The following is a 12,433-nucleotide window of genomic DNA, read 5'->3' as shown; positions in this document are numbered from 1 at the left end:
GTCACGAAGAACCACATGATGCCTATTAAAAAGTAAATTAAACCAAATGAAGTAGCACCACACAATATATACATTCAGGCCGTCTACACTTTGTTGATTTTTCTAAATGTAAACATACATGTGAGAATCCATCCCGATTAGAAATAACACACATGCATGTCAACATGAAACACAACAAAATCAATTATCATATGCTTAATATCACTTAGTTGAACAAATTAAAGTGTAACAACTCAATAAGGTCAAAACTTATTAAACTTATATTACTACAACTCTTGCCAAATTCCTTAATTTTAAAACTACAAAGCAAGTAAATTGCACTTTTAAGCCACGAAACCATGAATCTACTTGATTTTTATCCCTGCATATCTACATAATAAAACACGAAATCTCAGCTAAATCAATAACTTAACATAGATCAAGTTCAAAACCTATCGGATCAAAGGATGATTGAGTTTGATTGTTCGTGTAAAACATCAAAAACAAATGGTGTATTCTTTCAGATTGAAGCTTCCATTAAACTTTGAAACAATGAGAAACCAACAGTAGATATAGGCTACCAAATTTTCCACTATAATTTCTACCAGCCACCTAACCATTCTCACACATTTCATAGTCTTTGGTTGCTCGAAACACCTCTCTATTCTACCCATGTGACGATGTGACCCTGATTGAATCAACTGACATTGTAAAGCTTGTTTTCAAGCCACGCGCCAAAAAAACGAAGCAAAGAAATCATATTGCTAATAAATATAGATAGTATTCATACCATTAATGTGTTTAGAACACTTCATAAAGTTTAATGCTTTAGCCTTTTGAATGTAATCCAAAACTTCCACATGAAGTAATTTTGTTCCCATCTTGATCATTAACCTTAAAAACAATAAAAGAAACACAAAAACTTATTGAAAACTTAAAACTACTAAAAAACTTGACTCGGGTTAGAAAAAAAAAAGATTACAAACTGAAATATATACCATCCATGAACCACCCTCCATTAGAACTTATGTAAGCTTTGTGAAGATGAAATTGGTATCGGTAAGAACTTGTACAACTTCCAAAAGTACACCATATCTGTTAACATTATCCACATGTTACACCAACACTGATTATACAACTAATTAACAACATAAACTTGAACATATATCATCCACTAAGTAAACAAATACCATGGTGGCAACATTGCAGGATTCTTGTACACGTATATTCAATGTCGTATGATTAAAGATCATTGATATTATGAGATTAAGTTATAAATTAGAGAAATATATAATACTTGTTGTCCTTTATCAAGCTGCCATCTAACAACATGGTGAATGATATCCTTCCTAATGGGTACATTAAAAACACCACATGCCAACACAATCTTGAGTGACCCGTTGCTGCAGTAAAACATTGGATAGTTGTTCCATCTTGCCCATCTCTTCGCCTGCTTGGAGTTCGCTGCAACTATATAAATTAAAGAAATTGAAATGAGCAACCCTAAATGTAAGAATGCCTAAAACTACTGTTACATCGTAGTGTAACCTTCTTTGTTCGATACCCATAACCATAAATGTTCAATATATTATATATATGTACCCGTATATGTGTGTGTATAACATTAAAAAATCATGACAACTTTTTTTTGGATGCATTTTCCATGTAAAATTAAAATTAATGAAAAAAGATAAATCATCGATTTTTATTTTAAGCATTATTTATTATTTTATTATAATAAAAGCTTATATAAAAACATGGCTCGAATTGTAGGTATAACATTACATACCTCTCGTGCACACTTCTATTCACCATTACTTCCAGCCAAGCCAAAATCCGCCGTGCACCCTCGTCCATCTCCGGCGACTCTCTTCGCCATCTTCTTAAGTTGTTTCCTCTTCGCTCCGACTGCACAGATGCCAACTTGTAGCGACACCCTCAGAAATACAACTCTTTGTAATAGGAGTCGTCCCCATGGTTTAAAGCAACAATATGAAGGAGGATAAACATATTAAATTTTATCCATAGAGACAACCATCTTCCTCATGCATCATATGCCTATCATTGTTAGGTAAGCACCACATCAATAGAAGCATGATGCTCAAATGGCATATTAACTACACAACCCACTTTAAGTAATAATACTGTTAAAATAGTGTTAAAACTTCTTATGAAATATAGGTTTTTGTTCCCAACCCCATAATACAGTAATCAACTATATAACTAAGAACTAAGAAATAAAAAAAGTGAACTTACTCTTGCAGGTTGATTTTCAGCGCAAAGTTCAGGAGACAAAGTAAATGAACCTTTAATGCTTTATCCTTAAGAAAATTATCCACTTCATCAATCACAAACCACCTGTAAAGTTCAGAAATAATAGCAAGATCAAGAATTACATTTTTTAACATCCATCACAACGGTGTTTGGCATTGTTTTTTTATAACCAGAAGCGGATATCTAGTTTTTTTTAAACCATATGTCATGTTAAGAGTAAAATTGTTTCTTAGACCACCAAGAATAATCACTTGCAGATAAACATAAACACTTAAAAGTGTTCATACGCTTTTATAAATATGCAAGACACATATTAGTAGTTTAAATAAGCACAATCCTAAACATCCACTTATCTTGTTTAGAGTGTCCCATAAAAGTGCAATGGTTCCAAGTTCCTATGTTGTAGGGTTTCAAGGCTCAAGCAAATGAACACGACTGAAAGAAATGAAAATATAAAAGCACTACTATGCATGACAGTGATTAAAATTTTAGCCTTAAGTTTTAACTTGTTTTGCTCCAAACGACTTTTTAAAATAAGAACCTTAGCAAAATCTTGTTCAAGTGCCAACCCTTGTTCACGGCTTATTATTTCATTCAAACAAAGAGGGCTTATGAGTGTAGCAATCTCTTTTAACTATAGTAATCTACAAAACGCTTATAGTATTCCTTTTATTTAAGAAGCTTTAGTAGTTCTTAAACTTAATGTTATTAACTTGTTGGCCCTAATATGTGCCATTATCTATGTTAGGAGGCGTTGTCAGCTCGACCTCACACTGAGTAGAATTCTTCGCCCTTCCTTATCATCATAATAATAAAAGTAAAAGAGTTTAGCTAAATATAACTGTATTTAGTTACTATATCTGAACGTAATAAATAGTTCGCGACCATTTGCAGGTCGCGATTAAGTACATAAGCGTGAAAAGGATGTGAAAATATAATTTTTTTTAAAATATACCATTTTGTGTGGGTCACAATTAAGAACATAAGCAGGTTAAAAATCTAGAAAAAAAAGAGCATCTAACTTTTGGTGGGCATTATAAAAAATAGGGAGTGTGAGCCTACATTTAGTAAAGAAGAGAAGACTGAATGACTGAATACATGTTGGACCTCACCTCGATGTACCCCATTATTTTTTTACAATTAGATATCTAAGTTCAAACATTGAAGCAACCAATAGTGGGTCGGATCATTAATGGGTAAAAACATGTAACTTTTGTGTGTCATGGTAGGTTGACAAAACCTTTATTGTCGAATATGTTTAGATATTATAAATAATCAGGGTGTTATAGATTATCACAAAAAATGTGTTGTTTCAGTAGTTATTTAAATTTGAATAAAATGATTCAAGAGGTTTTAGGGTTTAAAATACACTCTTGGCGACTTTTGACCCGTTTCCTTTTACGGTAAACTTTTCTTTATATTTCATCTTTTGGTGATACGGCATAAGCCAAATCGACCAATTCATAAGTAAAAACTTAATAAAAATTCTAAAAATAAATAAATTCTTTCATGGATACTAAAACTATATTCATAAGCTTACTTGTTGGCCAATAGCGAGAAGGGAGACTCGTTTTGAGACTCATGTATAAATGCTCCCTAAAAGGAAATCTTCTTCTAAATTCTTCAATATCAACTCCTAGTAGACATGATTAATAGGATCAATAGTGTCACACCCCGATTTTCCACGTGTCACCGGTAGGCCCGGTGGGGAGTATCGTGACGTCATGGTTGGCAACATAATAGTCAAACAACACAATATTATTAAGCACAGCGGAAGCAATTAAAATATAATACAACCCAATTTATTATTGTAATATCAACTATCACAATATTCGGGAGCTTATCCACAGAAGGATCGAACATAAAATGGAAACAATAGTTCAACAGACTTCAGGCATCTTAAGCTTGCGAAACTCTTTATTGATGCTAAGGAGACAATCCAGCCAATTACGTTTAGTACCTGCATTTAGTCTTTTTGGGAAAATACGTCAGTTTACACTGGTAAATACAATCAACTGACTCATTTTGGAAAATGATTTAAAAATTGGTTTGGATGCACATGGCATAAATGTTTTTATAATTTGATTAAAGTGCACAGAGGCAAGATTAATCTTTTTATTAACTTGGGAGAATTATTTAATATTATAATCTTATGAACGAATTACATGTTACTTATGCGTTCAGTAGCCCGGATCTAGTCCGGGTTAAAGATCAATAGACACACCACATAATTGAGTTATACACGGACGGTGTACGCCTACACGCCGTGCTCAGGTCGTGGCCAATCTCGTAAGATGATGCCAAGGATATCCGGGACATGGTCATTAACCCCCCCAAAGGCTGTAAAGTAAACAAGACTGTTTAAACGAGCCGATCAAATTATTCAACTACCCACTAAGCGTGGAGATTTGATGCCCGATCAAGCGGTACGCTATGCACCGTAACCCAAGCCCGTATAGGGAAAATAAGTTAAAAGTATTTACCTGATGCAAAGTATAAATCACAATAAGAAAAATGCACGTAGCTTTTACTGGTTCTCCTAATCTGGAACGAAGGTTTAATATAACCTATTAGAATACTAACGGGTCTTTAATTAAGCTTAAGCTTAGACCGGTCAGTTTTAACGATACGGTTCGTACGCACGATTAAGCGAAGACCGGATAGAATATGATTTAGACCCGACAAGTTTGATGACTTGTTTAATATGGGTTTACTATTCACATTCTGGATTTTGAGATAAAAATGATAACGTTTGACCCGTTTCGGCTAGTTTATGCAAACTAGTTACATAAACCGAACCGAACGCATATAATGCATAACGGGTAACCGAAAGGGTCGCAAACAGGTTTCCTAAGTTAATACGCTTTAATTATGTTGTGATATCATTATGATATCTTCCATAATGCCCATAACGAGTTTAATCCCTAAATATGCCCCGTAGGGGTATTTCGGTCATTTTAAGGGTTATAAAAGAGATTTATAATACTTCTGAGATACGGGTCTGATTTAATCAGCAAAATTATTAATTTTAACAGACCACAACAGTTGGTGAAGAGTCTCATTTCCCAAAATGGCTTTAAACCCAAATTATGCGTTTAATACGCGTATGAAGCCGTTTTAAGCGACGTACGGTTTAAAATACCATTCTGAGTTTTCTGATCAGCTAAACAGGCTCAAAACACTCTATTTATTATTTTAAATCAGTGGCAATTGGATTGGTATCAAACGGATTCGTAAAACTCGTTTTATGGCCTAAAAGGGCATATTCGGTATTAACCGAATTAATGCGATAAGCCTAGCTTAAGATCAGTTTAAAAATAATTAAAAATCTTCAAAAATCCCAAAATATTATTTAACATCAGTGGGTAAAAGTTTTGGTACCGAAATCGGGTTTAGATAGGCTATGCGCTAATCGCGCCGTTTAATTAATAAAAAGCTTATTATTTACGCTAATGCGCATATCTCTTAATCTAGACCTCCGATTGACGTGAAAATTTACGTACATGTTTAATAATCAGTAACTAAGATTATTGTACTTCCACATTTTCAAAATTCTCGTTGTGTGGTCATAAGGGCATTATGGTCCAATTTTAAGCGATTAACGGAAACGTGTGCATGCATCGGATAATCAACGAAACAAGTACAGAGACTTATACTATCAAACAACCCTACCCTAATGAAGCACTAAGGCATCTTCGAATCAAACTAAAACGGGTCAGAACCGAAGTCAAAGCAAACGTCAAGGTTTTGCGCCTTTCGGTTCCGAACCGGGTTTAAACAGAAATTTGTCGAGTCGGGCAAGCGTAGACAAGTTTTTATACTTATTACCATGTTATATTAAGGTTAAAACAGGTTACACACCTCTCGGATCATTAATCGTGCATTAAATCGTATTTTGTAATTCTGTTGACTTTTTCGGTCAACGTTTGACCCGACAAACGACCTAGTTAGGTCTGGAATTGGTACTTGCCCTTATAAGGGTTTAATACCCATATAATTACCTATCTAACGGTACGTTTAATTTGACATACGACTGAGCTATCGACACTTAATCACGAAGTCAACTGTTAAGCACGATATATTGACTTTTAAGCTATTTATAAAGCTAGAATTAATTTAGAAGGGTTAGGCAACTTACTAGATGATTAATGGTTGATTAGGAAGGCCCTTGATCTGCTTGTAAGCTCCTCCAATGCTCAGATTGCTTGTAAATGGTGTGAGGAAAGGTTGTGACTTGAAGGTCCTTTATATAGTGGACTAAGACACCATAGATGATTGACAAACAAGTCTAGGACTCCCCACAACTTATTGACACATGCCCTAGTGTTCTAGGGGGTGTTTTAGGGGCCAATGGGTGAAGAATGATCGATCAAAATGGAGTAACATGGCTGTGGCAGACAAGGGATCAAAAAAATAAAGTTTCTGTCCAGATGTAGCAGTCGCGTAGCGCGACGCCTTAGGACCTCAGGCTCGCGCTACGCGAGCATGTTTAATTCAGCCAAAATTTTTTTTTATTTAATTGCTGTTTGATCCTTGGCTCTTCAAATCTTGTACAGACACTTATAAATTGCCGTATGGACCCTTATAATTGACATATAGGGGCTTTAAAACATATACCCACTTTGTTAAGCCCTCGGGTAACTAAATTGTTACCCGAAAAGGCCTAACTTTCAACGTTTACGCTTTAAACCCTCGCACACGAATTTGATCACAACTTTCTCATACGTTGACGAAACTTTATGAAATTTAAATCGTGCATTCTAGTGAGCATGATTAACATTTACAAAGCTTAGGGTTTGTCAAAAGGTCACTCAGAGGTATATCTTTAAACATGTTGACACATTTAACCCCTGTAGTTTGTAATCTCTCACTTTTAGCTTCGTATGATCCATGATTTATTCGTTTGAAGGTATGAGCATCATGTAGGGTTAATGTACATTATATTTATTCACAGTTGACACTTAGAATACGTATATTCACATACTTTCCTTGTTTGTCAACTTTAGTCCTTCTATAATATTTCTTTCACACGTTCAAACTTTATGACACGTGTCAACACATTACAGGACGTGAATTTTCGAGGTGTTACATCCTCACCCCCTTAGAATAAATCTCGACCCGAGATTTACTGAACTAAGTAAGGGTACTTTTCTTTCATCGTGGATTCAACCTCCCACGTGAATTCAGAACCTCTACGGGCATCCCATTTGACCTTAACAATAGGTACATGCTTCCTTCGAAGCTTCTTTACCTGTCGACCTTCAATCGACAAAGGTTTTTCCACAAACTCTAAGCTCTCATATATATGCACATCTGTATGTGGTATAACCAGTGATTCGTCAGCGAAACACTTCTTCAGATTGCAGATGTGGAACACATTGTGAATTCCACTGAGCTCTTCTGGTAAGTTTAACTTATAGGCAACTGACCTAATATGTTCGGTAACCTCGAAAGGTCCTATGTATCTCGGGCTTAGCTTGCCTTTCTTACCAAACCGCATCACACCTTTCCAGGGTGACACTTTAAGTAGGACTTTGTCACCTATTTCGAAGTGAAAATCCTTACGCTTAGGATCAGCGTAACTCTTCTGCCTATCCCGGGCAGCTTTGAGACGGTCTCGAATCTGGACAATCTTGTCCGAGGTTTCGAACACTATCTCTGGTCCTGATAACTGGACGTCTCCAACTTCCGCCCAACAAACGGGCGATCTACACTTTCTACCGTATAATGCCCCAAAAGGCGCGGCCTTGATGCTGGTGTGGTAGCTATTGTTGTAGGAGAATTCGATTAATGGTAGGTTCTTATCCCAACTACCACCCAAATCGATTGCACATGCACGTAGCATGTCTTCCAACGTTCGAATAGTACGCTTACAATGACCGTCTGTCTGAGGATGGTAAGCCGTACTAAAATTCAAACATGTGCCCCAAGATTGCTGGAAACTCTTCCAAAAATGCGACGTGTACCCAGTATCTCTATCAGAGATAATAGATACAGGTATGCCATGTAAGGCTACAATCTTATCAACGTAAAACTGGGCTAACATGTCGGAGCTATAAGTCTCCTTGATGGGTAAAAATGTGCTGACTTAGTCAGTCTATCAACTATAACCCATATTGTATCATTTCCTTTCCTGGTCTTTGGTAACTTGGTAATAAAATCCATGGTTACCATTTCCCACTTCCACGTAGGAAGTTCAGGCTGTTGTAGCAAACCTGATGGTTTCTGATGCTCGGCTTTAACTTGCGCATGAGCCAAGCATTTAGCTACATAGGTGGCCACAGACTTCTTCAAGCCTATCCACCAATAGTTTGCCCTTAGATCCTGGATAGTTGATGGCAAATTTCTAATCGTTGACTAATTAGGGTTGCGGCAGTTAATGCGTAAGCAAAATGAACCGTCTTTCTTATTTAACAATATCAACTCTCGGAATATCGAGTTAGGCTATATGAACCCTCTATTTAAAAGCTTAATTAATCAGGGTTTCGATTCTTCCAATGATGGTACTAGCCGTCATGGAGATTTCATAATAATGCAGTCTTAAATGGAGTATTAAAACTTAATTCTACCTGCCTTCCAGGAGGTGAGCAGGGAAAACTTATGAGAAGATAATCAAGGTATAAGGAGGCTACAGAGATTTTCCATATCTCAGGCTCCAGTTCATCCACCATTGCTCGTGTCAAATAAGTGACACCTTTATGTTACTAGTTCACGAATTCCTTAATCGGGAACATTTACTTGGAAAATTCCATTCTGGATATCTTCTTTGAATACTACTAGTCGACTTTAGTACAATATGATCATTGGGATATCTTAGGGGTTCCATGTATTAAACCTCCATGCTGATCAGACATGGAAATAATCTATGGGACACACTAGGATACGCCAATCCTCATATGACACTTTTATCAACATAGTTTGGCATTCGCAGGCGATAGAAAACAATGAAAAAAAATAATTAAAATAACATATGTTGTCGCACTCTATGCAAAGAAAGAGTGCTTTTAGATTTTCGGAAGGACTCCTTGCCGATCCATAAGAATCGGTTACTATGGTTTCCTTGGTAAGTTATACCTTGTGGATGATAATAAAAATTTTGCTAAGTTTATGGTTCATGAAGATTTATTATTGCCTGTATTAAAAACAGGACACTTAGCAGATGTTATCATTGATAAATGATAAGGAAGTTTATTGTGCAAGTGCTTATATTAAATCAATAATGGAAGTTTCACAAACTAGGCACCTAGCTCAGTTGGCTAGGCGCGCGAAAGGTGCGGCCTAGACCCAGGTTCGACTCCGGGGACGGCCAATTCCACCATTTTTTTTTATGTTTAATTTTAATTAATCGTACGGATACGTGTAATTATGAGAGTTAACTCATAAGGAGTCTTGATAATTAATTGCTTCTTATCACCCACGATATGGGCTTGATTTTTTCGAGGCAACCAATCGATTTTTATCACTTTATTGAGTCCTTATATTTAACGGAACTAGGACATCGGAAAAATGATTCTTTATGGATATAAAACATCCATCTAATAATGCTGAAGCAGTCTCAGAGGTATACAGGCTTCTTACCAAACTTTCGTTGCTTTTTATTAAGCCTGTACCCGCTCTCTTTCTCAGATTTCTGGGAGTTATCCTCCTTCTTTGGTTCATCCTTCATATTTGAAGTGTGAGCATAGCTCTCCTCATGAGTAATTTAACATGGTTTTGAATGAGATTTAGAGCGAGAAGTATTCAGCTCTTTGTATTTTCTCATGACCTTTTCCATGGTCCTTTCAATTGCTGCGTCAACCACAGCCCGATGATTAACTCCATTAATATTGAGGTTTACGTTTGTAGTTTTATCAACTTTCGTCGCCTTAATAGTGTTGCGACTTTCGTCTACCTCACCCGAGTTTTCCATACTCGAAACTTGGTACCAATCACCAAGATTTACCCATTATTAGTCATCATCCTGATGACCTGACTTACATTAGCCACGACATTCATAAACCGTATGGGCTATTCTGTTCCGAACATTCATAGCGAATGTTATTCTGAACGAAATTCCATTATATTTAGCCTAGGTCACAACTGGGCCATCAATGGCATTCAAAGTTTGGAGCGAGTCCAATACTTGCTTGACCGGGGACCATAATGTCACAATTGTCTTTGTCACAATTACGATTATAAATAGCTCAAGGGCTAGCCTTTCATGACTTCGGTTATATATTTTTATACATATATGGTATAGAAGCCTGTCGCGAGGGACGTAGAAAATATGGCATAAAGCCCAGTCATGAAGGACATAAATGATTATACGGCACGAAGGCCTTGTCACAAAGGACATTTAGATATGGCACAAACGGCCTTGTTATAAGGACATTCTTCAAATCTGGTACAAAGGCATGTCACCAGGAATGTTAACATTTAATAGGTCAACTTGTCACGAATGACCAATTATAGCACATAGGCTTGTCCTGAATGACTTTAAAACATAACTCGATGGTCTATTTTCAAGGACCTTAATTTATTAGCCGCAATCTTATTAGATTAGGGCTTCCAGGTTTGAACGTGGTTCTTCACCTTTGGACAGGGAGTCATGGACCACAACCGTCATCGTCTTGAAGGACGATTCATTTGGCAGAAAAGAAGCCAATCAACATCACTAATGGATGTTTATATATAACCATCGTATCTAATGATATTAGTCATGATCATATCGATCATATTGACTATTAGGTTTGGGTATCATCACACCATTTTGACTAGGGGATCATAAAGATTACTACTATCGTTGTCTTACCGACACCAGAATAGGGTATAGCCCGTAGGCATTTCATCGCGAGGGATGTTAATATTATGATCATCATACTGATGATACCAGTCAGGATCGCAACGAGTATAGATTATGGGGTTTGAGTATAGCTCACCCCTTTGGCAAAGAATCACAAAAGATTAAAATTGCCTCGTCTTGATTGGACAACATAATATAGCCTTTAGGCAAAACATCTCTAAGGATGTTGAAACTGTTTTAATCATCGTATTGATGATTTTTTGTCATGCTCGCATTGATCGTATAGACTATTAGGCTTGAGCATAGCTCACTACCTTGGACATGGAATCGTAACGATCACAATGTCTTTGTCACACATGGACAATATAATATGGCCCATAGGCGAAACATCACTAATGGATGTTTATAATAGGTTCATCCTATTAGAAGATATAAGTCATGATTGCATTAATCATATTGTCTATTTTGGCTTGAGCATAGCTCACCACCTCAGACAAGGAATCATAAAGATAACAATGTCAATGTCTCAAATGGACAATATATTATAGCCCGTAGGCAAACCATCACTAAAGGATGTTAAATAATATTATCATCATATTAAATGATATTAGTCATGATCGCATTGAATCATGTAGACTATTATGTTTGGACATAGTCCAATATTTTAGACAGGAGGTCAAAGACCATCACTGTCGTTGTCTTATCGGACAACAAGTTTAGCCCGTAGGCACATCATCACTAACGGATGTTCCTAATATGATCATCTTATAGGATGGTATAAGCCATGATTCCTAAATTTCTAGGTTTAGATAAGGGGATTGGAAGAATCCAATATAAGGATGACTGTTGTGATTTTCTCGAATCACATTAGTCAAGAGTGTTAACACGTTCCTAAGTGTTAACAAGGATCTGAATTCCTTGAGCAGGTTTCACCATCTTGGCCGCGTAGGCCAGGTTTCACCTTTAAGATTTCCTTTTAAACTGCTTACTGACAGGGAAGGAAGGATATTTATTTTATTCAGGATTTTTATCATAAATCCTAATTCATAAGTTAATAATAATAGCACAGATGGCCTAGTCGCGTAGACAAGTTAAATTTATAAGCCATGATTTCAGAGAATCGCGGCATTAAGGTTTGAATCAAAGTTCATTACCTTTTTCCTGACAGGGAGCTGTAGGCTGCCACTGTCTTCAGTCTCAGAGGACATTAACTATAGCCCGTAGGCACTTCCCTTCTAAGGGATGTTTATTACAGAATTGCCCTTAGGGAAATTCATTAACCATGGTAAACAGAGACCATATTTGGTTAATTTATTATTCATATATTTATTTAGGATTTCTATTATAATTTATCCTAATTATAAAACATTAACAGTTTTATCAGTGGCACCCAACGGC

General features: G+C 36.3%; 1 long non-coding RNA gene across 3 annotated transcripts; it reads right to left on the bottom strand.

Moving 5' to 3' along the window:
- Positions 1–492: 492 nt before the first annotated feature.
- LOC110865973 lies at positions 493–7,315 on the bottom strand. Of its 3 annotated transcripts, XR_002551130.2 has the most exons (8): positions 6,392–7,314; positions 3,794–4,224; positions 2,236–2,337; positions 1,769–2,037; positions 1,170–1,449; positions 978–1,074; positions 770–873; positions 493–667 (listed from the first exon to the last, which is right to left on the bottom strand). It is a non-coding gene; the product is annotated as an uncharacterized LOC110865973 (long non-coding RNA). The 3 variants fall into 3 exon arrangements; XR_002551131.2 differs by having other exon boundaries at positions 493–680; positions 978–1,449; positions 6,392–7,315; XR_002551129.2 differs by having other exon boundaries at positions 978–1,449; positions 6,392–7,315.
- Between the last annotated feature and the right edge of the window lie 5,118 nt (positions 7,316–12,433).

This window comes from Helianthus annuus, chromosome 6, assembly GCF_002127325.2.
Source record: "Helianthus annuus cultivar XRQ/B chromosome 6, HanXRQr2.0-SUNRISE, whole genome shotgun sequence".
NCBI lineage: Eukaryota > Viridiplantae > Streptophyta > Magnoliopsida > Asterales > Asteraceae > Helianthus > Helianthus annuus.
The sequence above is the reverse complement of the archived record's forward strand: the minus strand, read 5'-3'. Positions and strand labels throughout refer to the sequence as shown.